We start from the raw sequence: 15,714 nt of genomic DNA on the forward strand, positions 1-15,714 counted from the left end.
ATTTCATGGTCTCACTCATCTGTGGCTCCTAACCTGAATCTGCCTGAGATGCTGACATACCTAACAGGCATCTCAAGGACTGGACAATATGGAGTGTGGGGCACAAAGGAAGCATAAGTGGGGGGGGGGGGCACAAAATGGGCCCAAATAAAAATAGTACCGTAAAATCCTATATCCTGAAAGACAGACCAAAAGGTTTAATCTTCCTGGGTCCTAAGAAAGAACACCTGAATCAAAGGGCCCTGGAGAGGGTATGATGAATACTAACTTTAATCTTTTCCTGTTTCTATGTCTCTCTCTCTCTCTTCTCTCTTTCTCTTTTATATTACCTTTCTTTTTCTTCCTTTTCCCTTGGTACTTGCCTGAAATTCTGTCCAAGCAACTCATGCTCTAAGCTACTCAGCAGCAAATAACCTGACATGATGCTCACCCACCCAAGGGCAATAGTGGCACACAGCCATGGTGGGTAACCAACTGCTTTTGAATTGGTTAATGGTCCTCTCAGTGGAATGGATCCCATAGCTAGAACTAGAAAACTTGTCAGAACCACATCCAAAAATTGAGTTTGTTCTCCAATATCAAGCTCCCACCAATCTTGAGCTATAAGAGGCTCTATACCGCCTAAATTCCCTCTAAAATGATAAAGGTTATCCCAGGTGCTGACTTCAATATTCATTGGAGAATCTATTTCTCTTTTTTAGATGGAAGCAGAATGTGAGGAGAGATTCATCTCATTGCACTTCATCAGGGCCCCAGCTGAAACCGTAGTAAAAATGAGCAAAAATACTACTTTCTTACTGAACCTTATATCAGCACAAGGGTGAAGGAGATAGACACATAGAACACTCAACTCCTACAAAATCAGATATCCAGAGACACAGAGGCTTCCAAGACCTCATCACTAAGTAGACCTAAAATGAACCCAACATGGCTCATGGAAATTCACAGAAGAGGGGGCAGAAAGACTGTTAGAGCCACAAGTTGGGACATTATTCACAGAGACATTGTCTCTTCCCCAAAACTGATGGCTACCTCTACAATGCATGATCCACAATCCCTAATGAGGAGGGTCCCTTCAGAAAGGGGGAAGGACAGAGAGGAGGCTAATGATGGCATTAACATGGATGTTTACCACTGAGTGTGTATGTTAACTTATGAAGAAAAAAATCCTAAAGATAATGACTTATAAATGGTTAGTAAAGAAATTCAGTGTTATGACAGGATTTTTTCTTTATTTTAGTGATTGTTTATTTATTTATTGATTTAATACAAAGAGTGTTGGGGGGAGAGAATGGGTGCATCAAAGCCTCTAGCCACTGCAAATGAACTCCAGATGCATTTGCCACCTTGTGTATCTGGCTTCTGTGGGTACGGGGGAATCAAACCTGTGTCCTTAGGCTTCACAGACAAGCACTTAATCCTCTAAGCCATCTCTGTAGCCAGTGACAAGCATGGTTGAAACAAGAAATAGAATAGTATTTAATTGACAAGATAAAGAATCATTGTGCCTAGTAAAGGTGAACACTGTTTTAGAACATTGTTATTACAGTGACATGTTTGATTGTGTATGCTTGGGCTGCAGCGTAAGGTTACCTTTTATGATGGGTCACATGATCCATGTAAAAACCTATTGAGAGCCAGAGATATGAATACCAAAGTTAATTTTTTTTTTAAGTTTCAGGATAATTTACTGGTGAATTTATTTTTTCTTCCAAATTACAAAATGTATGTAATGGCAAATGGAAACAGCAAGAGGCGAGTTTACATTACTCTAAATTGTTGTGTAACCTGTACTTATAAAAACAATAAAAATAATGTTTTAGCACCAGTTTCAAAAAGGTTCAATTATTGACTTTGGAATAGCAATATAAAACCTTACTGTGTAGGTAACTTTAGAAAAATACAAGAAAAAATGGAACATATGTTTTCCAAATGTTGTTGCAGGATATAACAGAAAATGACTAGGATTATGGACACTATGACATACCTACTAGCATTGCTAAACAACATTATTAAATCCAGCCCCTGGAAGATACCTCTGGACATTATATTTCTTTGTCAAATAATCTGTCCAGCTTTCCACTCCAAAAAATAATACAATGCTATAAGGCATAAAACCAATGAAAGCTCAATGCAGAAAATTAGCTATGGAATGACACTATTAACTTAGCATGAAAGAAAAGGTGATTTTGTAATAGTTTCATGATTTCCTCAAGATAACAACCAACATGCTGTGTTTGAAAACTTGCATATCAGTATGTATATACTTAGAAGTTATGTGTTTGGGTGTTTGTGTACCATCTCTTAGTCATAATCTCCTATTTTAAGACATCTTCCATTAATTAGGATAGAAATAGGTAAAAATATTTCAAACATTCAAACTATGGCATAACATAATGTAGAAGAAATGAAATGCCTTAAATTTAGTAGCATATTGAGGAAGAATTTAACTAATAACTGGCTAATTAACTCACAGTTAACCAGGAGTTTCTTTACATATTTACAATGTACATTTCAGCTAAAATTAATTGAGCTCAACCTAGCAAATGTTTACTTCTAACTTAAGTAGAGAAGCAGAGTTATTTTGATAAATGGTTCCTGTTCTCCAGGTGTTTTTAACTAGAAAAAAAGATAAGCAAGCACAACTTGGAAATCAAGGATGAAAGCATTTCGTGCCTTGGCAGATATTATTAAGATAGTGCTTTAGAAATGGCTATTCAAATGGGAGGGCCAAATAACAGTAACATCTATCTCACAGGGGTTATTTTAAGAAATAAATATATTAATCCACTAAGAACAATTGAAGCCCTTTTAATAAAGATTAATTCTCTGTCTCCCTCTCTTTTTCTTTTCTTTTTTATAGCTGTTGCTGTTTTTTTTTTTTTTTTTCCAATAAGAGTTATACAAATGAGGGTAATGAAATAGTTTGTGCTTTTTGCTTTTGGTGTTTCCTGGCCTGGCTGATGATGGTTTCTCTCTGCATGTATGTATGGAAACAGTTTTGTCTGACACTGGGAAAATTCCCCCTAGATCTGTAATCTTGAAATGAATTTGTCCCTCCCATAAGCTGTTTCTTGTTTGAATGTACATCCCAGAAACATGAAACAACAGAAATTTGGTGCCTGAAGTGGGGTTGATGCTCAATAAATGTGAACATGTAGATTTTGGTCTTTTGGAACTTCCATGATTGAGGAGAAATATGTGTGAACTTGGAAATTATGAATGAAGATACCTCTCAATGTGGTAAGCCAAATTCCATAGGTTATTCTGGTGAGAATTTGAAATTGTTAAATGAAGAGAAAATTGCATTGAGAGGTTTTTCTTATAAACTTTCAAAGAAGGAACAACAGAGAACTTTGTTGGAACTGGGTTACTGACATAAAGCTTGGCTGCATTCCACTGCCCATGTCCAGAGAGTCTGATCAAGGTTGAACTTGAATTTAATGTGTTTAATAGAAGATGCATAACAGAGATGTGAGCTTTAAGGTTGAAAAAATTCAAATAAGTCTAAAATTACTGGCACCGAGACAGGTTTTAGGTTACTGAAGTTGCAATTGTTCAGGATTGACAACTACTTACATAGAAACAGTGGAAAGATGCCCGATGTGATTCCATCCAGGAAAAACTGCGCAGTAGAAATACAAACTGTTTTGAAAGGAGGTGACTTGATAAAAAAGAACCTTCTCTTGAAGGTTGTGATTTATTTTTACCCCGGATTACTATTGTCTGTGTTGTTACACACTTTATACTGATTTCAGAAGCACATAAAATGGATGGTAAAGGTCATGAAGTACATGAGGTTCCATTGAGATGATACAGCTAATGAGGCAGGGCATGGTGTCCCTATAGAGAGACTGATTAGGCCTTTGTGGGATAGAGTGTGGAACCAAAGGATGGCCCCCAATATATTCAGTTCTTTATTGTTTGTACTTTGCATCTGCAGCCACCTGGCTGGAGGCAGTGTCACTGAGTGGATCTTAAAGTGTGGTGGTGGGTTTCAGGTTTCAATCGAAAGATATTTAAAGTGTGCCTAGCTGGACTTCCTGAAGTGTGCTTTGTCTTTTGGTTTTAGGCTTGTGCTTCTATCTCTTTCTCTGCTTGGGCCTGTGAAGGCAGGCCAGCTTCTTCTGCCATTTATGGAACTTCCCCTGGATTTGTAGGCTTCAATAAATATACCTTCCTCCATAACTGTGCCTGGTCTGGACGTTCATCTCAGTGAACCTGAAGCTGTCTTCTACAGGGTGGATCCTGCAGTCCAGCCCTCAGGTGTGTTTGGAGATGGATCTGATTTCCAGCCTAAAGTTCTAAACCAGAAGTGTTAGCTCTGGGGTTCTGTTTCTGCTGGCTTTTGCTCAATGATTTTGTGTTTTCTGGCTGGTGATGGTTTCTCTCTGTCTGTATGTATGGAAGTAGTTTTCTCTGCCACTGATGGAACTTCCCCTGGATCTGTGAGCAGGATCCTCCCATAAACTTTTCCCATAAAATTGTGTCTGGTTTATATGTTCTTCCTAGAAGTCTGAAGCTGACTACAACAGCCCCAAGTAGCTGAATCTCACTGAAAACTTTACTCCTAAGCCCCAGTGATCCCTAAACCTTGATCCAGTTGATTAGCTACCAAATTGCTATCAGAAGAATGCTTTGTCAGCAATACCTTGTTTAATGGGCTTGGGAAACACTCCTTCATTATTTTAATGGTTATAAATCATAATTGACAATACTTTTTCTTGGTTAATTTTTTTTTCCTGAATTGGGAAAAACTAAACACTTCATATGGATTGGTTTGAACTCAGGGCCTCACAAATGTCAACCACTTAAATCCTATAACACTTAACTCTATTCCCAGTACATACTGACATATTTCACATTCATTTCTTATTATGCATTTCAGTTGTGGCAGTGCAAAACTCACTGCCATTTAAGGATATGATGAGTGTCTTCATGTGCTTCATAAGAATTAAGCCACTTGATTTCACTTTACCAGATGATAGTCCTTTGTAACTCCTTAATTTCATTATCTCTGTCCCATGCAAAGCCTAGCAACAGTGAGTATCTCAAATTTTCTGAAACACTAGGTAAAGATAACACATTATTTTTCTTACCTCTTCTATTGCCACAGTCTAGTCAAATTCTGTAAAACAATTTTAAAACCCTTACAAATCCTTGCATGGATCAATTTAGGAAAAATCTCACTTTTCCTTTGTTTATTGTCAATCACGCCAAAGGTTGCTGGGATCTTTCAATCAATAATCTTCTTTGTTAACATTCAGATTGTTCTTTGTATGTCTTGGGCGCATATTCAGATTTTTCTCATTTAAAGGCAAAAAAAAAAAAAAAAAAGTGTTTTAGCTGGGTGTGGTGGTGCATGCTTTTTATCCCAGCACGCGGGAGGCAGAGGTAAGAGGATCACCATGAGTCCGAGGCCATCCTGAGACTACATAGTGAATTCTTCGAAAAACCTAAAAAGAAATGTGTTTTGCATTAAAACAGATAAAACGAGGTTCTTCTAGTGGTGTTTTACCATACAATTATATTCCAATAATGAGACAATTGAGTGTGATTCAGAGAGTAGAGACTGAAACTTCAGTTTGAGACTGACTCCAGTTTTGCCACTTCTTCTGCACAGATCTGCACAGATTAATCTCTTGCCTCAGTGTTCTCATATAGGAAAAAGAGTAGCATCCAAAAGAATCCTGAAGCTGCCTGTGAGCTCTCAACTTCTATAAATCTATGATGTAGTCAGAAAGTCAAAATTAACTGGTGGGTGGAACTTCAAAAAATAGCTATTATATCTAAGATCAAGACATGGTGATAACCTTACACTATTAAGGGCTTCCAGTCTAAGCACACCACAATTCCTGGGAAGGAGAGGCAAGCAATCAGGGCGTCACTGGGACTTTTAGGGGAGAGCAATCTCAAATACATCACTAACGTGAGGGTGCAGAGGGTCAGAAACGGGAATTGGCTGATTCCAACGCGCTCTCGGATAATCCACCAGTCGGCCAATTACCCCACGTGGCCATCCTAACCAGAGTCCCAGCCTCAGGCTACTCTCGCAGTATCCTGATGCTGCCAGTAATTCCACTTGCACTCCCAGACACAGGCAATTACTGGGATCCACCCCAACCCCATGAACTCACAGATTTTCCCCCCCCAACCCCCCATGTTTTCAGACCCCTCTCAACACTCCCAACCGGGTCCCTCCCCACCCTGCCCCTGCCCCTCCTGATTTTGTAACGCTCCTCTCTGCCCCATCCACCCCTGGACTTCCTACCCACTCAGCTTGGCCCCAACTCAGGACATCAGATCTGACCCGCTTGGCTCCACTCCGACATGGATCCTGAATCCCCTCTGCTCTGCTCTGCCCCTGAGTGTACGATTTCAGACCTGCTCTGCTCAGTTTTGCTTGGCCCCCCACCCTGCTCCTGCCCTCTGTGAATTCAGACCTGCTCTGCTCCACCCCACCCTGCCCCAGACGAGTCTCCCATTTCCTCACCCTGTCCTGATGCTACACACCCCTGCAATCCACCTCTGGCCCCCTCCACAGCTTGCTCCACTCTTCCCAGCCAACTCCTATACTTCCAGAGCCCTGCCCCCTGCTTGAAGTCAGTTCCAACTGGGCGGCTGCTTCCCCATGCTAATTCTGACCCCACTCCACTCTGCTCCAGCCTAGCTTGCTGGACTTAAGACCTGACCCATTCTGCTCTGCTTGGCCCTGCCCCTGGACACTGCGGATTCAGACGTCCTCTGCTCTACTCTGACCTGCCCCCAAATGAATCTTGACCCTTGTCGATCTTACTAGACCCCATGTGACCCACCTTGCAGCTCCACCCCCACCTTTGTGTACATTTTTGCCCCCCACAAATCTGCACCCCCCATCTGGACCACAGTCCCATTCTCCCTGCTCCCACACTGTGATGGCAGACCACAGCGCAAAAGAAATAAGGTAAAAAGTCAAATGCAAGAAATCCAATAAGATCTCCCAGTCCTACCATGGAAGTCTCTAATCAAAATATAGAAGACTGGGGGAAATGACCAATATCTGTCCAAGCGACTCATGGTCTAACCTAATTAGCAACAAATAACCTGGTGTGATGCCCACACAAGTGCAATAGTGGCACACAGCCATGGTGGGGAACCAACTGCTCTTGATTTGGCTAACTGATCCCTTCAGAGGTACAAGACCCATAGCTGGAGCTAGGAAACAAGTCAGACCATATGGAAACATAAGCCCACTCTCCAGTATCAAGCTACCATTAATCTTGGGGTACAAGAGGGCCTACACCTGTTAAACTCTCTATCAAAAAAGTGTTATCCCAATTTTACGGGTGCTAACTTACTCACTGTTGGGGAATCTGCTTCTCTTTTTCAGATAGATGCAGATCCTAAGGAGAGAACTGCCCCAACATACCTCAAAAGGGGCCCACTGAAACTAAAGAAAATTGGCGAAACAAGTAAGGGTACTGTTTTCCTGTGAACCGGATACCAGCACAAAGGGGAAGGAGACTAACACAGAGAAAAATCAACTCCTACCAAATCAGAGAGCCAGGGCCTCAGAGGCCCCCAATACCTCAGCACTGAAGCAGACCAAAAATGAACCCAACATGGCTCAGGGAAATTTTGGGGAAGAGGGGGCCGAAGGAATGTCAGAGTCACATGTTGGGTCATGATATGCAGAGGCATTTATCATACCAAAAACTGTGGACTAACTCCACAATGCACAACCAATTTACGTCAATAAGGAGGGTCCATTGGGAGCGGGTAGATCATGGATGAACCTAAACAATGGTACCAAACTGCCTGCATTTGCTGAAAAGAAAACGAATAAATTAAATTTAAAAAAAAAAAAAACATAGAAGAGACAATAGGATCAGAAACCCAAAATGAAGTTATGAGCAATGCAACCCTGACCAACCTATTGGTAGAACTTGCCCAAAAGCAACAATGGACTGATAATCATGTGGATGCTGCCCTCACTAGACTATATGTAATAGATAAGAAAATATAAGGGGTCCAAACACAGTTAAAGAATGTAAAGTAAAGCTTAAAAAAAGAGGACTTAAAAAAGCCAGCTGGCGACAGAAAGCTGGAAGAATCCATTCTACATGCCCTTCAATAGGAGAAAGAGATACCACCAGTGAAGATACTCAACAGTGGCCACTGCAACCCTTATAATTCGCCAGCCATGCCAGATGATCCAACAGGTACAAGAGTGGCACATCTGTCATGGTGGAAACCAACTTCCCCCAAATGGACTGGAGGCCTGTTCCAAGGGAGGAATACATCCCTGATACTGAAAACTTAAAACAGGGGTAGTCATGATCCCTAGGGGTATAACATCTGCTGATGTCTGGATAAGTGTATATACTATGATTATCAAACTGCCCAGTAAGCACTTCTCTTAATATTCATACCCTTATATTAATACTACTCTCTCTTTTCTCTTTGGGTAGAGAATCTTCTCTTTTCACATGGCAGTGACCTTGGGACGACTCATAAAGTATCATGGTGCTGGAAAGAAGTGATTAGAGTACCGAGTAACAGCTCGATCACATCTTCCAAGGCTCAAGGTCTAATGCGGAAGAGGTGGTGGAAAGAATGTAAGAGCCAAAGGAAGGGTTGGACTCCTTACAATGTGCTCCCTCCAGACATAAAATGGCCTTGATATCCATGACCTCATAGTGCCTGACACTACCTACACAAGACCATCATAAGAGGAGAGAAAGATCATGACATCAAAACAAAAGAGAGACTTATTGAGATGGGGAGGGGATATAGTGGAGAATGGAATTTCAAAGGGGAAAGTGGAGGGGAGGGAGGGTATTACCATGGGATATTTTTTATAATCATGGAAAATGTTTTAAAAATTGAGAAAATATAAAATAAAATAAGATTTAGAAAAAATAAATAAATAATCCCAGCTAGCTATGCTAAATGCAGACATAAAGAAATTCAAGAAAGAATTCCAAGAAGCATCAATAAAATCAGAAAATGATGTGAAAAGGCAGAGGGATGGAAATCATACATATAAAAGTAGTAGAAAATGCAATCCTAATTGAACAAGCCCCAAACTCCTTAGAAGCTCTCAAAAATAGAGTCAGCCATGTGGAGGATAGAAACTCAGGTCTGGAAGACAAAATAGAAGAAACAGTTCAAGAGTGCAAAAATTTCAATAAGTTCAAAAATTTCTGTGGACAGAATGTGAGGGAAATGTGGGATACCCTCAAATGCCCTAAGATTCAGATCATGGTAATACCAGAAGGGGAAGAAATTCAGACCAAAGGCATGGAAATTGAAAAGGTAATAAAAACCCTCCCCGAAAAGAATAGTCCAGGGGGCTTAGCAGTTAAGCGTTCACTGTGAAGCCTAAGAACCTCAGTTTGAGGCTCAAAACCCCAGTACTCATGCTATCCAGATGCACAAGGGGGCACACATGTCTGGAGTTCATTTATAGTGGCTAGAGGCCCTGGCACACTTATTCTCTCTCTCTCTATCTGCCTCTTTCTTTCTCTGTCTGTCACTCTCAAATATACAACAACAACAAAAAATTAATGAACAAATAAAACAAGAGTCCAGGACCAGATGGCTTCTCAGCTGAATTCTATCAAACCTTCAAGAAAGAAGTGAATCCAGTCTTTCTCAAACTGTGACACACAATTGGAGATTAAGGAAAGCTCCCTAACTGCTTCAATGAAGTTACTATCATCCTAATACCAAAACCAGGCAGAGATGCCACAAGGAAAGAAAACTATCAGTTCTGTGATAAACTTAGACACAAAGATCCTGGACAAAATCCTCTCAAACTGAATTCAACAACATGTCAAATCCATTATCCAGCTTGATCAAATGGGCTTCATCCTAGGAACACAGGGGTGATTCAACATAAGGAAATCTGTCAATGTAATGCACCACATAAACAAGGCTACACACAAAAACCACATGATCATTTCCATAAATGCCAAAAAGGCCTTTGAAAAAATATAATTATTACTTCAGTGGAGAGAATCAGCATGGTCGCTTTATATCTTAACACAATAAAGGCTACATACAAAGCTCCTAAAGCCCAAATAATACTTAATGCAGAGAGAATGAAGGAACTCCCATTGATATCAGGAATAAGACAGGGGTGTCCACTCTCACCTCTGATCTTTAATATTATACTGGAAGTCCTAGCTAAAGCAATAAGACAGGAGGAAGAAATAAAGGGGATACAATTTGGAAAGGAAGAAGTCAAGTTAGTGCTATTCACAGATGACATGATTTTATATGTAAGAGACCCAAGAGTCTCCATTCTAAAACTCTTAAAGGTGATGAACAGCTTCAGCAAAGTAGTAGAATAGAAAATCAATGCACAAAAATCAGTAGTTTTCCATAGGTAAATGACAAAGACACAGAGAAAGAAATGTGACATTATCCCATTTTCAATAGCAACAACAACAACAAAATAATATCTTGGAATAACGTTATCCAAGGAAGTGAAAGAGCTCTACAATGAAAACATAATGACACTCAAAAACGAAATTGAGGAGGACTTAAGAAAATGGAAAGACCTCCCATGCTCCTGGAGAGGAAGAATTGACATTGTGAAGATGGCAATCCTACCAAAGGCAATATATAGATTTAATTCAATTCCAATTAAAATCCCAACAGTGCTCTTCACAGAGATAGAAAGATTGATCTCAAAATTCATATGGAAATGCAAAAGGCCTCAGATATCCAAGCATATTCTCAGCAAAAGAAACACCTCTGGAGGCATCACCATACCTGATCGAAAACTATATTACAAAGCCATAGTAATAAAAAAAACCAGCATGGTACTTGCATAAAAACCAGGAGTATAGACCAATGGAATAGAATTGAGGGCCCAGACTTTGGGTCAAGTAACTACAACTACTTGATATTTGACAAAGGCCCTAATAATATAGGTTGGGAAAAAAACAAACAAACAAAAAAAAAAACAAAAAAAACCAGCATCTTCAACAAATGGTGCTGGTCAAACGAGATAACCAATATGCAAGAAATTGAAACTTGATCTCCACATCTCACCATGCACAACAATCAAGTCCAAATGGATCAAAGACCTCAATATAACATCAGAAACTTGACTACTACTGGAAGAAATGTTAGGAGGAACATTCCATGATTTAGGAACAAAACCCCAGTAGCACAGGATCTTAAACAATCACTCAACCAATCGAATCTTATGAAGCTGAACTGTTTCTTCACAGACCAACATATAATAAGCAGAGCCAGAATGGGAGAAAATATTTGCTGAATATCCAACTGAAAGAAGCCTAATTTCTAGAATCTACAAAGAACTCAAAAACCTGAACAATAAAAAGTCAAACAACACATTTACAAAAGGGGGCAAGGAATTGGACAGGCAGTTCACATAGGAAGAAACACAAATGGAAAATACACACGTATGGAAATTTTCATCATCCCTAATCCTCAGGGAAAAATGCAAATTAAAACTATGAAATTCCACCTTCCTCAGTAAGGATAGCAAACATCAAAAAATCAAATGAAAATAAATGCTGGTGAGAATGTGGAGAAATAAGAACCCTCATCCACTGTTGGTGGGGATGTAATATGGTACAACCACTTTGGAAAGCAATATGGAGAATCCTAAAAAACTGACTATGGAGTTACCAACAGACACAGCTATTCCCTTACTGGGCATGTATCCTAAAAGCTCCATGCCTCAGCTGAGAGAGATTTGCTCAACCATGTTTATAGCTTCTCAATTCATAGTAGCCAGGAGCTGGAATCAACCCAGATGTCCATCATTAGGTGAATGGATAACTAAGATGTGGTATGTCTACATGATGGAATTCTACACAGCAGTAAGGAAAAATGACACAATAGAATGTTAATAAAAATGGTGGAGCCTGGAATAACGTATTCTTAGTGAACTCACCCAATCACAGAAAGATAATCACTACATAGTGTCACTCATACACAGCTCCTCAACTGCATCTACCCAAGTTGCTGACATACCTACCAAGCCTCTCAAGGACTGGACAATAGGTAGGGTGGGGAGGGAGGGGTATAGACCAAATGGCTAAACCTCTACCAGGCCCTTAGACAGAATACAGAATTCACAAGGCCCTGGAGAGGATATGAAAAAAACTATCCATTTTCTCCTCCTATTTATGCTTCTCTCTTTCTCTTTCTCTCTTTTATATCACTTATCCTGTTCTTCCTTCTCTTCTTGGGTGCTGACCTGTAACTCCTGGTAACAGCTGGTGGTTATCTTGCATAATGAGCTCTTGATCACAGAGACATACAAGGTTTTCCAAAAAAAGACAGATTTATGTCAGAGAGCTTGAGGAACCACCATAGGTTACTGGTAAGACTTTACTGCTGAAGACACCATACACTGTTGGTATGTATCATGGAGCGACATGGCTGGAAGCTGGAAGAGAGACAGTCCCCAGACAGTTACTGAGTCTAGTGCTGGAAGGTGCTACATGAGCGACTGGGGTATACAGACCAATAGCTGCCCAAGCAACACTTTTCTAACCTATTTAGCAGTAAACAACCTGACATGATGCTCATACAAGTGCAATAGTGGCCCATAGCCATGGTGGAAAATGAACTGCCCTCGATTTGTGTAACTGATCTGCTCAGTGGAACAGAACCCATAGCTGGAGCTGGGAAAAATGTCAGAACAATATACAAAAATGAACTTGCTATCCACTAAACTCTCTGTAAAAAACAATGGTTATTACATTTACTTGGTGCTCACTTTATTCTCTGTTGGAGAAACTGCTTCTCTTTTTCAGACATAGATCCTAAGGAGAGAGCCACCCCATCATACCTCAAAAGGTCCCCAGGTGAAACTAAGAATAATTGGGGAAACGTGCAAGAATGCTGTTTGCTTGGTGAACTGGAAGCCAGAACAATGGTGAAGGAGATATAGACACAGAGAACAAGCCACCCCTACCAATCCAGATATCCAGAGACACCAAGGCACCCAAGATCTTAACACAGAAGCAGAACTAACATGAACCCAACATGGCTCAGGGAAATTTGAGGAAAAGGGGGCGGAACGAATGTCAGAGCCACATGTTGGGTCATGACATGCAGAGACATTTCCTCCTACCTGAAACTAAAGGCTAACCCCACCATGCACGACCCATATACCCCAACAAGGAGGGTCCCTGTGGAGGGAGGAGGACAGGGAGGAGGCTAACAATGGTATCAACTTGACTGCATTCACTGACTATAAAAATTAAAAAAAATCATTATTAATTTTTCAAATATATATTATGCACTTCCTACACTTATATCTATATGTGTGTGTGTGTGTCTGTGTGTGTGTGTGTGTGTGTGTGTGTGTGTGTGTGTTTAGGCATAGTAGGAGTTCTAACATATATAATATATAATATATTGAAGGCCACTGAAAACCTCTCATGATAGATGCTGACAAGGACTCTCTATATTTAGGAAATTAGCTATGTAGTTGAGGAATAATTTATTTTATCCTTTGAAACAGAATTTAATATCTGTGATAAATGGCTCCATCTAAATTTACTTCAGATAGAAAATAGTTTTGCAGCATGTATGAGCATCACCACCTGTAGGCAAAAACTTGCCAAGTTCCTAAGAATGTGTGGGTATGCCATTTTATAAAAAATCAAAAATGAAACAAACAAACAACAACAACGAAACCCCAGCTTCAACCAGAAAGCTATTGTGTCTGGATCTGCCATTTCAGAAGATAAATAAACCTACTTCAATCCCTAGTTGATAATAATTTATAAAGCAGGTGGTAGGGCTGAACAGATGGATTACAGAAAAGTTTTCATCAAATTCACTGTCATTATTTTATAAGAAAGCAGCAAGGTAATAGATGGTTGGTGACTAAAACTGCTCTGGTCTGTCTGTAAGGTAAGTTTTTAGCTTTGATTGATTAATTATATTGCAAGGCTTCATTTTCTAATATTATATAGCATATTCAAAGTCCATGTCTTTTAAAACTTTTAAAAAGTATTTTATTTCTTTGTTTGAGAGAGGGTGAAAAAGAGAGGAAGAGGCAGAGAGAAAGAAAGAATGGGCATGTCAGGGCCTCCAGCCATTGCAAATGAACTACAGATGCATGTGCTCCCTTATGCCTCTGACTTACGTGGGTCCTGGGGAAATGAACCCTGGTCATTTCCCCAGCACCCAAGTCTTCATACAGACTTCCCCTGTTCAGATTGCTAGTAGCTCAGTATCTTCATTTCTGAGGCAGCCATGCTTCTAAATAGATCTCTTTTCTCAATTCAGGTTATTCTAAGCTGTTTAATGGATGAAAATGAGCTTATTAAAATAACTGTTTTTGATTTAGCCCAACATCCAGTGAATGATACTTGCAGAAAATATACAAAACATGACTGAGTGAAGGAATGGAGAAAGGGTTACACATATATGGACTTTGTTATAAACTTAAATAGCATTGAGTCTACTTCTTTTTCTTTATTTTTTGTTTTCTTTTTGATGTAGAATCTCACTCTGTGCCAGGCTGACCTGGAACTTACTCTGTAGTTAAAACCTGACTTTGAATTCCCAGTGATCCTCCTACCTCTGCCTCCCAAGTGTTGGGCTTAAAGGCATGTGCCATCAGGCCCATCTTAATGCTTTTTTTTTTTTTTTTTTCAAGAAGAGAAGGGAATAAACAAATTTGTGTTTTATAAAGACAGTTTAGAATGAGGAAGATAAGAGGAAAATACTGTAAAATTATCTAACTTCACAGGATCCAGTGAATGACTATCGGGATTTGTGCTGGATCAGTTGAAGTGGAAATTCAGCAGAGTCATAACTGTGTCTGGTAATGAGAGGAGTAAGAGAACAGCTAACCCAAAATGCTATTTTTGGTACTGGGAGAGGGTGGTGTTGGAACCCAAATCTAGGTACATTAAAATTAAATTCATTTCTGAGCCAATTGTAATAGAGCAAGAAAGACATAATTTGCTCATTTTCCTAGATTCTTGAAAGACACTTTGAGCATACAGAAAAGTTGTGATAATAGCAAATAACTGCTCAAGATACTCTTCATTAGATTATCACATATTTTTGCATGCAAACATGCTTATCCTCTCTCCCTCCTCCTTCACCCAGGTACTTCTTCCTAAGCATTTTGGTATGTATTTTCCATATATCAAAGATGCAATTATCAGGCTTAAATTTTGAGTTGCTATTATTTATCTAATATATAATTTATACATAATCTCATAATGTTTCTAATAATATCATGTAAAGATGTTTTTTATTTTTGTTGAAAAGACATCCATATTGGGTGCTCTGGTGTGGCCTGAAATTGGTATGTTTGTACATTTAAGGATCATTCATTCATGAAGAAGTGTTATTACTACTCCAGTAATAATTAAGATAACTCTGAAAAGAGGATGTAAAGATGAGGTTAGTCAAGGACAGAACTTTGAGATATATTTAGATGAATTCTATTTTCACAATTATTTTGTGAGGTAGTGAGTTCTATGCATATTTTAATCAATAAAAATTGTTTTGAATGATTTTCTGTAGCAGCTGCCTTCCCATTGCTGGGACAGAAATCCTGTGCAGAAGCAATTTTTGGAAGAAAGATTTTATTTCTTTTTTCTGGATTACAGTTTTGAGGAGAAGATTCATCATGGCAAGGAAAGCATGCCAGGAAGCCTGGGTCACACTTCACATCAGCATGAAGGAAGTAGTGTGAGTGAGTCAATTGTGGTA

The sequence above is a fragment of the Jaculus jaculus genome, chromosome 13, assembly GCF_020740685.1.
Source record: "Jaculus jaculus isolate mJacJac1 chromosome 13, mJacJac1.mat.Y.cur, whole genome shotgun sequence".
In the NCBI taxonomy this organism is placed as follows: Eukaryota; Metazoa; Chordata; class Mammalia; order Rodentia; family Dipodidae; genus Jaculus; species Jaculus jaculus.